Genomic DNA, 15,467 nt, shown 5'->3' with positions numbered 1-15,467 from the left:
GCAGTTAAAACACTGATAATTAAACCAAATTTAAATTTCAGTCATTGTAATTTTATAAATTCGTTAAACAAACGCTATTATTTACTGTATATAAATACAAGAGACAAAATAAATGCAATTAATAATTCGTTATCTGCCCCGATACTACCTTCTGTTACTAAATTATTATTGTTTAGTAACAGATATGTTGGAATGTGCAGATGACCGGGAATATTTACTAAATTGAATTAAATATGCTAATATTAAATATAATGTTTATTGATGCCATTTATGTGGGAAAATTTGAAAAAAATTATGACACCATAACGGGACGGTGATTACAACCTGTAAAGATCCATTAAAGCCAACTATTTTTGTAGTTGTACGGCAGGCACCAAAAGTTAAAGAATGAAAGGACCATGAGAGATTACTGCAATAGGAACCCAGAACAGTTGTCGAAATATATCTCGCATTCAAGGCAATTAAACTGTCTTACTTGACAGTTTAACTACCTTGAATTACTGCCATTCTGTAAAGTGGAAGTTGAGCATTCTTACGATGCTTTTTTAATCTCTAACTGCTCTGGGGATTCGTTTGAACATTTCAAGTTTTGCTTTGCTAATATAATATTAACTTATAAACACGATAAAAACCTGTTAAAATCTGAATAAAATGTAATCTTCATTAGCATTAATATACTTTTCAAATTATTCTATGAACTTTTTGACTTTATTATTTAATGTTATAAGAAACGTAGATCACAAGAGCTGGTGAATTGACTTTACTTTTACATCATACAAAATACTTATCAAAAATATGCGTACGATTTCACTCATATTTCCAATGTTTTTGTTTTCACATTTTCTCAGTTATGAGTAATTTAATAATAAAATTCCTAAACCATGGCCTTCATTAGCATTATTTTTTTTATTCCTCAACCCATACCCACTGGTTTGGATTCCATCATCATCAAATTCCAGACATGTACCCTCATATCCTGTACAGGATATGATAGTACTAAATGAAAAACTTACATCATTACTAACTTCCTATCCACAATTTTCCTCCAAATCAATCTGTTACCATAAGGGGTGCTTAAGGGTTAAAGTTGTATAACTGAGAGGAGATCTCCATATAGCCTTTAAAGGAATGCGGAGAACTGACCAGGGCTTCTGACAATGATGATTCCTCGCCTTCTCGTAGTGCACTCTGGTAGGTATCTATCTGAATATTGAATTAACGAGGATGGGTTGGCAATTTGGGATTTAGCCGACCAAATTGATTCTTATTGGCTTAAACCACAATATATAATGATGGTTTCGATTCCAATCATTCAATTCATAATTCAGCGATTTTCTACTTATTTTATACATATTTGTAGTGTACAATTGAACATAGTAGAAATGCTCACCTGGAGCCTTCATCTTGTTTCTTTCTGAATTAAAACTATGAACTGAATATCAGCCCAATTGGTGCTTTAGCTATACTTTTGTATAAATATTTCAGATCATCAGTTCCCAACCGGTGGTGCGCGTACATCAGTAGCCTTATATTGTTGTAATTTTCCTTTCCCAACTCATTACCTCATTTCCACTATTTTACATTAAGATAGACACTGAACAAAAGTGTCACTATTTAAAAACAGGAGTTATAATTTTCAGAAATGGATTTAAAAGGAGGTACACAAGTGGAAAAAAGTTGTGAACCACTGCTTTAGATGATCATGCTGATATCTCTGTATTGTGCTTACGAATTAATACATTGACTGTAGATCTACATTTACCGAATATCTTGTTTTTCTGCCAGTGTAACACACTTGCCTTGTAGCTTAGTTGCATCTTCAGTAATTCCTAGAGATTCAACCAAAATATCTTGTAACAAAGCTTATCCTGTTTAAATTCTTAGCAGGAACTTATCTCAAAAATATTCAAGTAACATAATATATCAGTGAAAAAACACTTTAAATTGTGAAGCGTTGTAAAGCTAGTATAATTTCGTGTTACATCCTTTGCTATTCTGATCATTTTTTTATACTACTTACCCCTAGAGATAAGGTATATCTGTATCAAAGCAGGTGCACACATCATTTGAAATTATAACCTTAAACTAATGACTTTGTTATATAGATATTTAAATGTAAATTTATGGGTAATATCTTCTCATAATTTTTATATACATTTAATACCGTAAAATTTATAATTATGGCCATCTGATTAACATTTACTTGCCGCTTCGATTATTACAATTCTGTTGAAATTAATTCAGGAACAAAGGAGTTTAGTATTCCGCGATTCTTAATTAGAATTTCACAATAAATTGTGATTGAATAAGTCTGTAGACGCAATTTTAATAGTTCGTTTACACAGAAGCCTATTCAAATTAGTGCTGCAATCGAAAGTATTGATACATTTCTATTATGACTTACGCATTCAGAAAATTTCATCGCGGTTTGTTTATTGAAATATTTTCAATTAAAGTGAGATTAACTGTGAGTTAAGAATTTTTCTCAGTTGGGAGCTTGTAACTAAAGTAAATTTAAAATACAACTTAGAACAATTTACTGCTCGTAGTAATAAAACTGACAGTTCTTTGTTAATAAAACTGCTTATTTCAATTGTAGGACTTTCCATAACGAAAAGCGATTAGTTGCAAACTACCTTTAGGAGATTTATAAATCGTTAAGTGTTTTCTTTCGTTCCGACTTTTCAAAGAGTTTATTGAAATGCATTATGGTAATTTGGACAATATAAATTTCCGATTGAATCTTTCTTAAGGCAAATTTTCATTCCCAACTGAGCCAGCACACCATTTAAAACCGCCCGCTAATGAGGATGGATGATCTCTAGGGAAATAAAAAGCAACGAAAGAGATTTGCGTTTTATACGAGACTGATGGATTAAGTTGACCCTTAACAAGAGTATTACGGAGCAAGCTAATCTTTAGCAAAATCGGATTTTTGAAGGGACGATTTCCGAGAAACCTCAGTATTTTGGATTCTTGTCAGATAGTTCTTTTTTATTTCTCTGTGAATGTTTTAGTCTTATTTCACACTACATATTTTTTAAACTTATCAGTTAAATAAGATGTATATTAAAAATATTTCGAATTTAATAATCAGTTTATTACAGAGGGCATTTACATCAGTTTCTCAAATGCCAAAAGCTTATGAATAAATGCCTGTGAAGTGTCATGTAATACCAAAGAAGTTGTACAAAAATTAGGAGAAAACAGTTCTGTCAACGTAATATCCAGCATCGTGAATTGATCTTTGTGTTTGAAAAAAGCCAGCTTCGTAAGGGGAAAAAAAATCGAAAGCTAGTGTGTACCGCAAAAGCATCCTTGAATTGTAAGATATTGAATGTGTTTGTTGGAATCTTCTAGGTCTGTACTCGTCTATAGGACGGTTTGTCTGTTTTGAAGGATGAAAAACCGAGTTACCGGGAGGAAAAAACCTCCACATCGTACGAATCCCGTTAACTCACCTTTAGTTGAAAGAGACCAGATAAAGTTCCTCACGTCACTTCGGTCTTTGCGACCAAAAGGCTTCGTCTATGCTGACTAAGATACTCAGGCTCCGATCTGTACACGATGATACCAAAACCTTAACCCCTAGAAAGAATGGAATTGTCGACGATAATTTAGTGAACTGGCAATATTTTCACTATGAATTAGTGACCACTAGCGTGGCTACTGTTCGGTTGAAACGATTTGCGTTCAAATCCAGTCTATGATGAACATTTTTTTTTTTTTTCGTCTGAAGATTACATCGGTTTCATACAGAGATTAAATATAGCCTTAGTTGAGTCGATCGTAATTCACAAAGATTGAGGTTTATATACAAAAATTCAAGTGGGAAACGACTTTAGGCCGTTTTCATATCAACTCGGTTATTATTTTTAATTTTGAGCACAGGTACAATTATTAAAATATTAATAATTTTCCCAGTTTTCAAAAGTGTTATATAATCAACGTCAGTAGAATTATTCAACTAGTTTTGAATTTTACTTGTGTTTAAAATATTGTGTTCTATTACGCAGCGGTTCTATCATTCAAACTCAACTAATGGAAACTGCTTAAGATTCCGATTAGAAATCTATAGGAAATGAAAGTGTGAGTAACCCATTTTCGATTTTTTAAACCTGTTCTCTGCATTCGGTTAGAATAGCTTTATCGCTCATTTGTAAATATTCGACAACAATCTTCCATAACTACTTTAACTGATTATTTTGAGGTATACTATAAATTATTAATGTGTGCGTTTCCCCCTCTGTCCAATGGTTGGTGGGGGTAGCAGCGCAGCATTACTAGAGTATAGTGTTTTCGTTAGAAGATTATAGAGCAAAGTGTTTTCCCATTGTCTTGCTTGTCTAATAATATTCTGTCTATAGATATGCGTATTGTTCACAGACTCGGTTTGTCTATTTTGAAGGAATAAAAAAACAAATTTGCGAGAAAACACAACCTCCGTATGAGACCGTGTTAATGACCTTCGATTAAAAAAAAAAAAGGCTCTTCGTGCGAAATGGATTCGAACCCAGGTTTTTTCTACTAAAGTGCTCTGTCGAAATCAACTGAGTATGGAGACTATACTCAATAACGTAACAAATTATAATTTTCAAACTTTTTCATTACTGTCTTCCATCCAGTGATAGATGATTGTAATATAATATCGAGTTATGATGCGAAAGTAGCTTGAAACAAGTTTCAAGATTTCCGGGTTAACTCATTCTTAGCCATCTGACAGTAATTATTTAAATAGATTTGAAAATTCTTTGTGGAGATGCGTATAATATATATACAGGGTGGTTCAGAATTCCACGTACAAACTTTGAGGGGAGGTAGAAAACATCAACATCAACCATATTTACATAGGAAAGCATGACCGGAAACGCCACCCGAAAGTGATAGGTGGAGCTGTTCTCCAGAGCTCCAGGTGAACAATTGGTGCTTCCTCATTCAAGCTTTCGACGTCGTACGAAGAACATGCGTCGTTTAACGAACGCTGAGATGGCAGGCATGCACCTCGTTTACCATATTATGTATCCAACTACTAATAAATTTTTAATAAAAATAAAGTTTTTTACACTACTTACTGCCTTGTGTTATTTCTGTATCTTTATGTTCCTGTTAGTACCTTCCGGTGGCGTTTCCGGTCATGCGAATATGACCATATCCAAATATGGTTAATTTTGATGTTCTATACCTCCCCTCAAAATTTGTACGTGGAATTTTGAACCAGCCTGTATGTATAGAAAAAAGCATGTTTGGGATCATTATGATGGATATTTTTGAACATCTATAAATAATCATAACCCTCACGAGGCATGGCTGACGGAGACATTACTCTATATATATTATGTCTGTACATTTTACTTAACAGATTTTGCTACAGGATGAAAACAATACTATTGTATCACATTGATATCCTGGATAACGCCCATCCAGGTATGTAGATTGACCAGCTCAAATAATTATGGTTATATTTAAGGAACAGGGCTATGATTATTACAAGAACCTTTAACTCGATCTCGTCAGCCAATATTTTTCCATTTAGGTTACTACTTTTCGTTTTCTTGCAGCAAGATTCCAACATTGAGAACATTGCATTCTTTTGTTAAATGTCACTTGTTTTCCCTCAGCGGGTTTGTCTATGTTCTTGCGTAAAGAAGTCTTCCATTACTATATCAGACTAGCGAACTCACCTTAAATTAAAAATGTTTATAAATGTTCCACACATCCTACAGTGGATTCATACTCCGTATTTCCCACCTAAGTGTTCTGCTGTTGCTTTCTTCCTAATGAATCAAACAGGACCACCTAGAACATACGAATCATAAATGAGATAGGTCACTTCTAAACATTCTGATGCCGAAAACTATGATACGCATAACCATCAATGCATACTATTGATATCCACATTTATTTATATTGCAATTAGCAGTATATGTTCAGCACTCATTAATCCTTCTCTTCAAAGTAATGATAATGAACCAGTTTTACCCTTTCTTAAAGGATACAATTCCCCTAAATGACATTGTCTTAATTACAAGTTCTCCATGTTTCCGCGCAGGAAGTCCCGGTCAAGAGAGATTTGCAGTGTAAATTGAGTTTGAATTTACAATTTGTGTTTAGGATGTAGGCTGGAAATCCGGAATGTCTAGACATACTTTCAGGAAAGCTGATAATTTAATGTCAGTAAACAATGTCGTTTTCCATTTCTGGCAACGAAATTATCTTTGCTTTCTCTTAATTAACCCGCTTTCATTCAAATATATATATATATATATATATAAATTTAATATGTATAAAATTTAAAAAAATATAAATAAAAATTTTTAGATATCGCTTAGAAACCGAGTATTCAGGTTATCCGATAATATACAAAAATTATACTGAATATACTGAATGTAGAGAGTTCATTTTACCATTTATGTAAAGGATAACCCAAGTTTAGTTTTGATCTACACTGTTCGCTGATATAAGGACTTCGTACTTCCTCTTTATCGCGAGTAACCTCAGAATTCGTTGCCATAGTCACGGTCTTTGTTTCCTGTTGCATATATTATTTTTAAACATTATATTGTTCCCCTTGCTTGAGTAACTAGTTTTTAATTTTTGGATTTTTAGAAGTTATAAAAAGTCCTCCTTAGAAAGAAATTCTCTCCACTGAGCCAAACCAAACAGCTTAGCTCTATTCTGAGAAATTTGTTAAAAATCTAATGAGAAATCTGTTAGTATATTAATGATAGGAAAAATGCTAAGGAAAGAAGTAAATTCAATTAAAAAGCCAAGAATTTGGTTCATTATAGAAATCCGCATACTTTTACCGCGATTGGTTAAAAAGAAAGTAAAGCATTGGCGAAGTCAGTCGCAGTAGAACTTATTCAGTTAGTTTGTGAGTCCTCTTCCTTTGTTACAGAATGATCGTATGGCTCCCACTTTACTCTTAACCATTTCCTGTAAAAATTTGCAACAGCTAGTCAATATCTTTACACTTTTTAACCTCCTAAACTAGCTTATCTTTATATTTTATTCAGTATGTTTTAGTAATACTCTTCTTTCTAATGCTTTTCTTCAAAGGATTTTTCGTGTTGTTCAAGAAACACGATAGGTTATTTTCTTATTAGCTACTTTATAGATTACTTCTTATTTATAGTGTCTGGGTATAAATAAATGACGCAGCCGATATTTGAGACATAACACTATAGCAAAGTAAAAGGAGTCTCCTGTTGATTTGTCATGTGATTGAGAGTATGCTTGTTCCTTACAGTATGATGTCCGTTGACTTCTTCCCAAGTAGCAGTGTGTGTGTGTGTGTGTATATATATATATATATATATAATCAGCTAACGCCTTCTATTACCATATACAGGGAGTAGGCGAGACCGTTTTAGCCCTATCTAAGCTTTGGAAGGTCATTCTTCATCAGTAGCCAGTCAAGGATAGCTGACCCTAAACAGAGGGGAATAAGTACAGCCATCTCATGGTCACTAACTTATACTGTCGATTTTCTTGAGTTTATGGGACGACCAAAAAAAAAAAAAAATACTGTCGATTTTCTTGAGTTTATGGTGGGACTTCCAAAAAAAAAAAAAAAAAGTTTGCCAGTGCCAGAGATCGGCCATCTCGGGAACCGGTCGAAAAAAGACTAAGCAAAAATTACTTTAATCGGCCACTAGAATTGAACTTACGGCGTTCTTTCTTCCGACGATCAGTCGCGCAGTTGGCGGCACACGTCACTTCCAATGAACTACACTGGCATTTCGTTAACTCAATTATAGTTTTGGTGTTCCATAAAAAATATGAGAAAAATATTCCAAAGTAGGGGAGGGAATGGATTTTTATGATGTTCTTAAATACTATCTTCGGTAGGAAAATATACCAGAGTTTAAGAAAGGGTAAGAAGATTACTGAGTTCTCTTTATGCCCACAGACATGGACATTAGTCAAGCTGACAAATATAATGTTGACTAAAATTCTAGATGCTTTCAGTAGTAAAGGTACTACGGAGAGAGAGAAATTTCTTATGGAAAGCAGGACACAGCACTAAACTAGGTAGAAAATGTTAGTTTGGCAGTATTAAAGTTATTAGTGTTGTTTTCCTTTCTTATTGGAAAATGCTTTCAAAAATCCATGATGTTTGAAAGGGTTAATTGATTATGGAATTATTACGGAATGGAGTTCTAGAATCCGTAATTATTTAAGTGATATTTGAAATTACTTTGTAAGTTGCATTTCGATATTATATTATAATACTATATAATAGTATTATAATATAATACTAAGACGCGATTTGTTAATTGCATGTGTTGTATCTCTATTATACGGTTTGCTTTATTATATGAAACCGATACAGACTTGGCAAAACTTGTTTTACCAAGGTGGAGTTTTAGATAAGCACAGCTTTATTTTTATAGTTCATCCTTGGATCAGAACATGTATTTTGACTGCAGTTCTCTGCAAATTAAGAAACAATTGAAAAGCTGCGGTAGTCAAAAACAATTCCTGATTTGCGGGTGCTCCATAGTAACATAGCCTTGCTTATCTCTTTACATAAAAGATTTAAAAAGGAGTTACATGAACCCTAGGTTCAGAGATAATATAAAAACTTTAAATAAAGTAATTAATTCGATGAACATCACTATAAATTACAATAGAGAACTCACTCGGAAGTGAAATCGTTTAAAACATTTACCCTTAACGTTAATATTTGGTTGTCTTAAAAATGCCGTATCATTTTTACGAAGAGTTGTTTGATATAGATACAAAGCAAAATACATCATTTTGTTTAGTATATAAAGAGCGCCGTATTATCAAGAAACATTCAGGTAGTTCTACCATGATATATACAAATTGGTGCCTTTCCAAACAATGTACGTCTTTCATTCCCTTTTTTTTATTATTATTTACTTGAACTGATTGTCCAAGTAAACTCGTCTATTTGGGAATGAATAATGGTGTCCTTTCTTAAACGTAGTGTTAAATGCTTTTTAAGGCAGAATTTTTTAATTATTGGAAAGTTAAAAATAAGACTCAGCCCTAAAAAAAGTACTTGCAAGTCGTTATGATAATCAGTGACAAAAGTAGATTATAAAGAGACTAAATGCGACTGTTAGATTGGTAAACTGAGATGCGCAAGAGCGTAAATAAAATCCAAGTTATCATACGAGAGCAGTTTTTTCGGTTTTTTTTCCGTAACCTCTTTCATATAATAGAAAATATCTCTTCTTAATATCTTCAGCGAGAAATTGATGTAAAGCGACATGTAAATGCAGATTTTATTCATAACGAAATATAGCTAAGCTGTGCTTTTAGTTTTCTGTGAGTGCTTGTTTTGCATATTGAAGTGATTTCATTTAAAGAAATAAAAAACTTACAGAATGCTTAAGAAACACTCACGATTCCAAAAGTGGCGATGCGACTCAAGAAGAAAACAGAAAAACAAGAAATTTTCAGTCTAATTAACATTTCTCTTTTAAGTATCTTCCACTCGGGAATTATTTATGCTGAAACACTTATATGGAGGTGACGGCATGAAATTCAATTGCCTCATGAAGAGTCGTTCTGTGAGCTGAATACAAAAAGCCCTATTTCTTTACTCAGTCTTATTCACGTTTATAGAAGTCATATGATAACTTTTTATCATATTAATACTTGTAAAACATTACTTATAGAGAATACACGGTTTTTATTTTTAAAAAAGCAGAAAAAAAGCCCTGCACACTCGCTGAAAGAATTTTAGTGAAACTGATAATAGATTCTCTACCGAAATGTTTCGAGCCACTTTATTTAAATAAGACCACTTTTAATAGGAAAAAGCCTCCAGACGATACAAGAACTATGTGTTACTGACAGAAAACAAAACACAAATTCTTGATTCAATTACTATTATAATGAATGAATGACGTCACTATAAAAGATTTCTATAGACTAATTTATTATCCCGGTTCATTATCCATATTTGTTGGCATTTTATTGTAATGTGAGCATATATGATAATATTAATTATATTGTCACTAATAATGAGAATATTTAGTGATAGTACAAAATTATAATTTAACAATAACACAAAACTAATTAACTGCAGGTTTTAATGAAGGCATTGCATAAAATAAATATCTTCATAAAAACATTTAATCCCTCGTTTGATATACAGCGAAGTTCATGAAAGATACAAATAATAAGGACATCAATATTATTTATGTTGAGTAGTGATAACTTTTTTTCATTTATTTTTTTTTTAACTAAAGAGTACTTTCATTCCTGTGTTCATTGAAGTTTCAATACAATGTACATTTTGAACTGGAGTTTCGTTATCAATATGCTAGTATAGTCATGTTTGGGTTTATTGTGTGAGAAAACAATTTGGACAATGCACACAATGTTTTTTCTGCCGTTAGCAGTGAATGTCTCAGTCGAATTATCATATCCAAACCAAAGTCAATCAGATAATTATATTGTAACAAGAGACTTCAAATGTTTATCAAAATATATTCTCTAATTTAATAATATAGAGTGGTACAATTTTAGATATTACAATTAATATTTTGATATGAGTTGGATTAGTGACTTACAAAATTTGAAAACAAAACAATTGATTAAAAAAAAACGTTGCCTGAGAATTTGATTACTGAGAAAAGGATTTTGTGCAGATGATAATCTGCCATTCGAACTTTATATTTGTGTTTATATACAAAACGAGGAAATGCAATATCCCTGTATACATATTCTACTGCGATAAGTAAAACCGTTTGTGCAACATAATTGAAACAAAAAAGACGATTTATTTACAATATATCTTCATTACATCCTGCATTTTTTTTTCTCTTGTACATATTTTGGAATAACACAAGAATGCATGAGTGGCTACAAATTGCTTTTTCTTATCCTATGAAATCTGCTATATCAATTTCCCCTTTTACTATCTTATATTCGCTAACGTGAGTTTAGGAGAGTTTAGAGGCTAAACTATGTGATTATGTTTCGCGACTGAGTCGGAGTAATCTCACCATTACTCTCTCAGTAATCAATCAGAGTAATCTCACCATATCTCTGCAATCAAACGCATAAGGTTTTATTTAAATTGTTTATTATTTTTATTAAAACAAATCGCATATTTTTCATCATTGAATTGTTCCAAAATAAAAGAAGCGCAGTAATATATATATTTTATTTATTTAATAATACCGATAACTTCAATAGATATTTGAACCGAAAAGTAAGCAAAGTTTACTTCCTCTACAAACAACTCTCGATATCAGGAGATGGAAGGACGAAAAGAATGATACTCTTCCTTGAAATTAGAATATTAATGTTATGTTTTATATTTTATAATATTTATGATATTCTAATCCTTTATAAATCCTGTACAATAATCATTATTTCCTATTAAAATACGTTTTTGTCTTTGTGTTGTTACACACACACACACACATAGAGAGAGAGTAGTTTACTCCTATCTACGCATCATGAATATTATTTGGCTAACGCACATTTGTGTTTTACAGAATTAAATTACAGTTTCACTCTTTGTGGTCAACGAATGAGCACCATCATAATGAGAAATTTTCCATTGATTATCAAGTGTAATTCGTGTCGAAGAAGCTTTTTTATATATATAAATTCTGCTAAAATTAGTAGAAATTATTTTAGTTCAAATGCCTTAGATTTTATTTCAAAATAAGTTAAACAGTTTGAACATTATCGTACTAATTTGATTGTAATTACAATATCATGGTGAATAGAGTACAGAATAATAATAGTAATCTAAAACACAGATTCTTGAACTTTTTTTATTTTTATTTTTTGTTACATATTATGTAAATAAATTTTGGTACGTTACAAACTTGACATGTGATGAAACTAAGACAATCATAAAAATAAAAAAAAAAACAATGAAAGAAACTAGTTCATCTTAGTAAATTATAAAATGATTATTGAAATTGTGAAATGCATCAATAATCAATGTTTGCTGCGACTCCCAGAATCTTCCTCGCAACCCACAGTTTAAGAACCACTTATCTAAACCTATGACATTTCAAATTTAGAAACAAATATCAATGAAATATGATGAATTGATTACAGTTTTAATGGTCCTTATTTTAAATAGTTTTATTTCGGAATTAATTTCACAAATCCACACTGGATGCTCCCTTTTGCAAATCTAACGAATTAGTTGCAATATATTAATATTGCAACTAATTCCAAGAAGGAAACTAATTAAAAAAATCAAGTTTTCATTTTATAGTCAATAAAATGCAATATACATACACTAGTTTCATAAATTAAGGAACAAAGAGGAAATTCGCGATAACTCGGAGTGGAGAAATATATGACAGTCGGATACATTATATAAAAAGTGACACCGAATTTGGTTATTGTATACAAATGAGTAGCGATGACAGAGGTATATACCAGATTTGACAAATAGTAACAGTACAGAGTGGTGGAAGAAAGGAGCGTTTTAGAATAGTTTCCCATTTCGGTTTATAGTGAAAATATAAAACTTATGTGATAGCAAAATTCTTGGATTCAGATGGTGGCGAGATATCGTACGACTAGAAGCCGTTCAAAATCAGGTAGAGGTACCAGATGATTGCCTGTGAATCTCTAGATGGTTTACAGACTGTGGAACCGATTCCAACAAACAAACAGCATCTCAGTGATACAATGAAGGAAGGCCACGGGCTACAACTGCAGTGGATGAAAGATATCTCCAATTATCTTATCTGCTCACTGAAACAAGAGTGATATCACGAAAGAGCTACGATCTAACTTCGCGTTGGCTACAGGGAAATTGGTATAGCTGCCTTCCATTGTGCATAGAAGGCTTCAAGAAAGTAGTCTTCATGCTATGTAATCAGTAACTCAATCAAAACCGCCACAGGAGAGAATGTTTGAAATGAAACGTCAAACGGACCCAAGACCAATGGGAATTAGTATTGTTGTTTACAGACAAGTGCAGATATTGTATACAAAAGTGATACTAGTCATGCTTTGATCTGTAGCGAACCAGGGTCACATTAGAATCCCTCCTAATATCCGTGAATGGGTGGAGGTAGCGTGATGGTTTCAGGAGGCATCTCGTTGGGTGAACATACCGACACTTCAGTACTTCTTAGCGGAATCACGAATGTTACAGAGACGAGATCCTGAACGAGAACTTGTCCACATTGAGCGAAGCTCGTCCGCCAGTATCCTCAAGAAGAGACTGTTGTACGTATGGACTGGCCAGTGTGGTCTCCTGACCTTAATCCTATTCAGCATGTGTGAAATGTCCTAGGTAGACGTGATGCTACTCTCAACCCCCTCCCCCTCGCCAAAGCTTGAGGAACTTATAACTTTCCAGTAGAAATGGTTGTTATTACCAGCTGAGCTCCTAAACACCATTACAAACAGTATGCAATATCTTTGTGAGCGCTGTATTGCTGTGAGGGATGACTCGTTCCTTATTGACACTTTGAAATTTTTAGTTTGACCTCCCGTTTTGACTAGTGTCTTCATGTGCCCATATTTTTATTTTTAGGTTTGGTTAGAAGAATTTAAATAGAACCACTTCAAACGTTATTCTAAAGATAATAGGAATTAATACTAACTATAAAATTGTTCCTGACGCCACCACTCTGTACTATCCGTAAAATCTGGTATATTGATTTATTCTGCTATCACCTACATAATATCTACCATCAGTGTGTAATAACTCAACTTAAGTGTAGCCTTTTTTTAATTCCTCAGGTGTCGCTATCCTTGTGCCCGCTCTCGCTTTGCATCAAGAGGCTCACTGCATATTTTAGTTGTTAAATCATTTTCTGCACACACAAGTTGCACGTGATCAGCCTGGAGAGAGGCAGTTTCGACACCAGCCTCTGGAGCAAACTGCCCATACTACGTTGAATGTCACTTAATTCGCAGCAATGGTCCCATATCGAGTAAAATTGCATAAGCACAGACTACCTCTGCATTTTGTATGTCTGTTTTATGTTGGGGAACATGATGACACCTTATCTGAAAATATGATGTTCCTAAACCTACTAAAGATCATGAATTGTGTTTCTTGGTTTTTCATTTTGCAATTTCCTATATAGCATCTGTTTTATGGGCAGAGTAAATGAGTAATTTTATTCCATTTTGTGCAATAAAATATACAATGTTTCATGTACCTTTCACTCAAGGGCTGAAACTGAAATAAACGTAGGGCATTAAATTTTGCTTGGTATATTTACCTACAGTTAACTAGTTTTCCTTCAGATATTGATTTGTCAGAAGCTTCATAATTTGGTGCATATATTCGGTAAACTATTCATCGAATTTCAAAGGTAAAGATAGTAGTATAGTGGTATTTTTTCTCTTTGTATCATCGATAAAATCATTATTTTAGGTTAAACAATTAAGCCATTACAAATTAATATTAGTAACTACTGACCGCTATGTTATTTATAATTCTCTGGTTTGTGAGATACTTTTTGAGTGGGAAGAATTTTTTTTTTTATTGTAAATGCATACAAGAGAGTTTGAGCAATCTGAAACACACATTAGCACATTAATTCCGTATATGAATAGACAGATGAGGAGAAAGATAAAACTTGTTTGCCTTGAATTTGAATACATATAAATTACTCGTATATTCTTTGTTAAATACCTAAAAGATATCGACTCTTCCAAAAGACAACAGTAAGGAAACGAAAGAAGAGAAGGTCTGTAATTTAACTCTCAAGGAAGATTTAACAGCAACTCATGTTTTATAATAGTTTTAGAATAAAATCAGCGATTGCTAACACCAATTGTGAATGAAGATGGCATTGAAAATTTCCATATAAAATGGAAACAATATAAATTGGAAGAGTGAATGAAAAGACTGGCGTGAATTGGAAAGAAACTGTCACAACTTAATTACTATTTTCTGTTATCTCTCAACGCTACTATTTCCGTTTACTTTTCCTGTATAGATTAAACTGCAATAGTATAATGTAAAGGATGCTAGATATTTTCTTTGGAGATTTTTCTTCACCAAAACCACCTAACTAGCAGATGAACATATAATTAGTACACAATATATGAACTGTCCAGTTAAAAAATTATGACTTTCTAATAGTCGCTAGACTCCTCCTTGCTTCAACAACTGCATCAAGTGGCGTGGAATAGATTCAAACTCTCTTTGAATGTTGCAGAGGGTAAGCTGTACCAATTTTTTATAGACGGCTTCGTAGATCTGTGAATGTGCAAAGTCGAGGACTCAAATGCTAGTGTTTTACATGATTCAAATCCGGCGATAGCGGCGGATATAGTAATACCTGGATGATCTGTCGTGTTTATCAAACTACTTTCAAATGGCAACGTCACAAACACATTATCCTTCTCGAACACATGTGCACCATCTGCAAAGACAGTTACAACGAAAGGGATGTAGCTGATCAGCCGCCACTAATTACTTTATAGCATTCATGGGTCTACTGGTATCAGAGCTCCAAGAGATTAATAGGAAAACATTC

Source organism: Typopeltis vanoorti, chromosome 8 (genome assembly GCF_054136105.1).
Source record: "Typopeltis vanoorti isolate ZY-2024b chromosome 8, IOZ_Tvanoo_1.0, whole genome shotgun sequence".
In the NCBI taxonomy this organism is placed as follows: domain Eukaryota; kingdom Metazoa; phylum Arthropoda; class Arachnida; order Uropygi; family Thelyphonidae; genus Typopeltis; species Typopeltis vanoorti.
The sequence above is the reverse complement of the archived record's forward strand: the minus strand, read 5'-3'. Positions refer to the sequence as shown.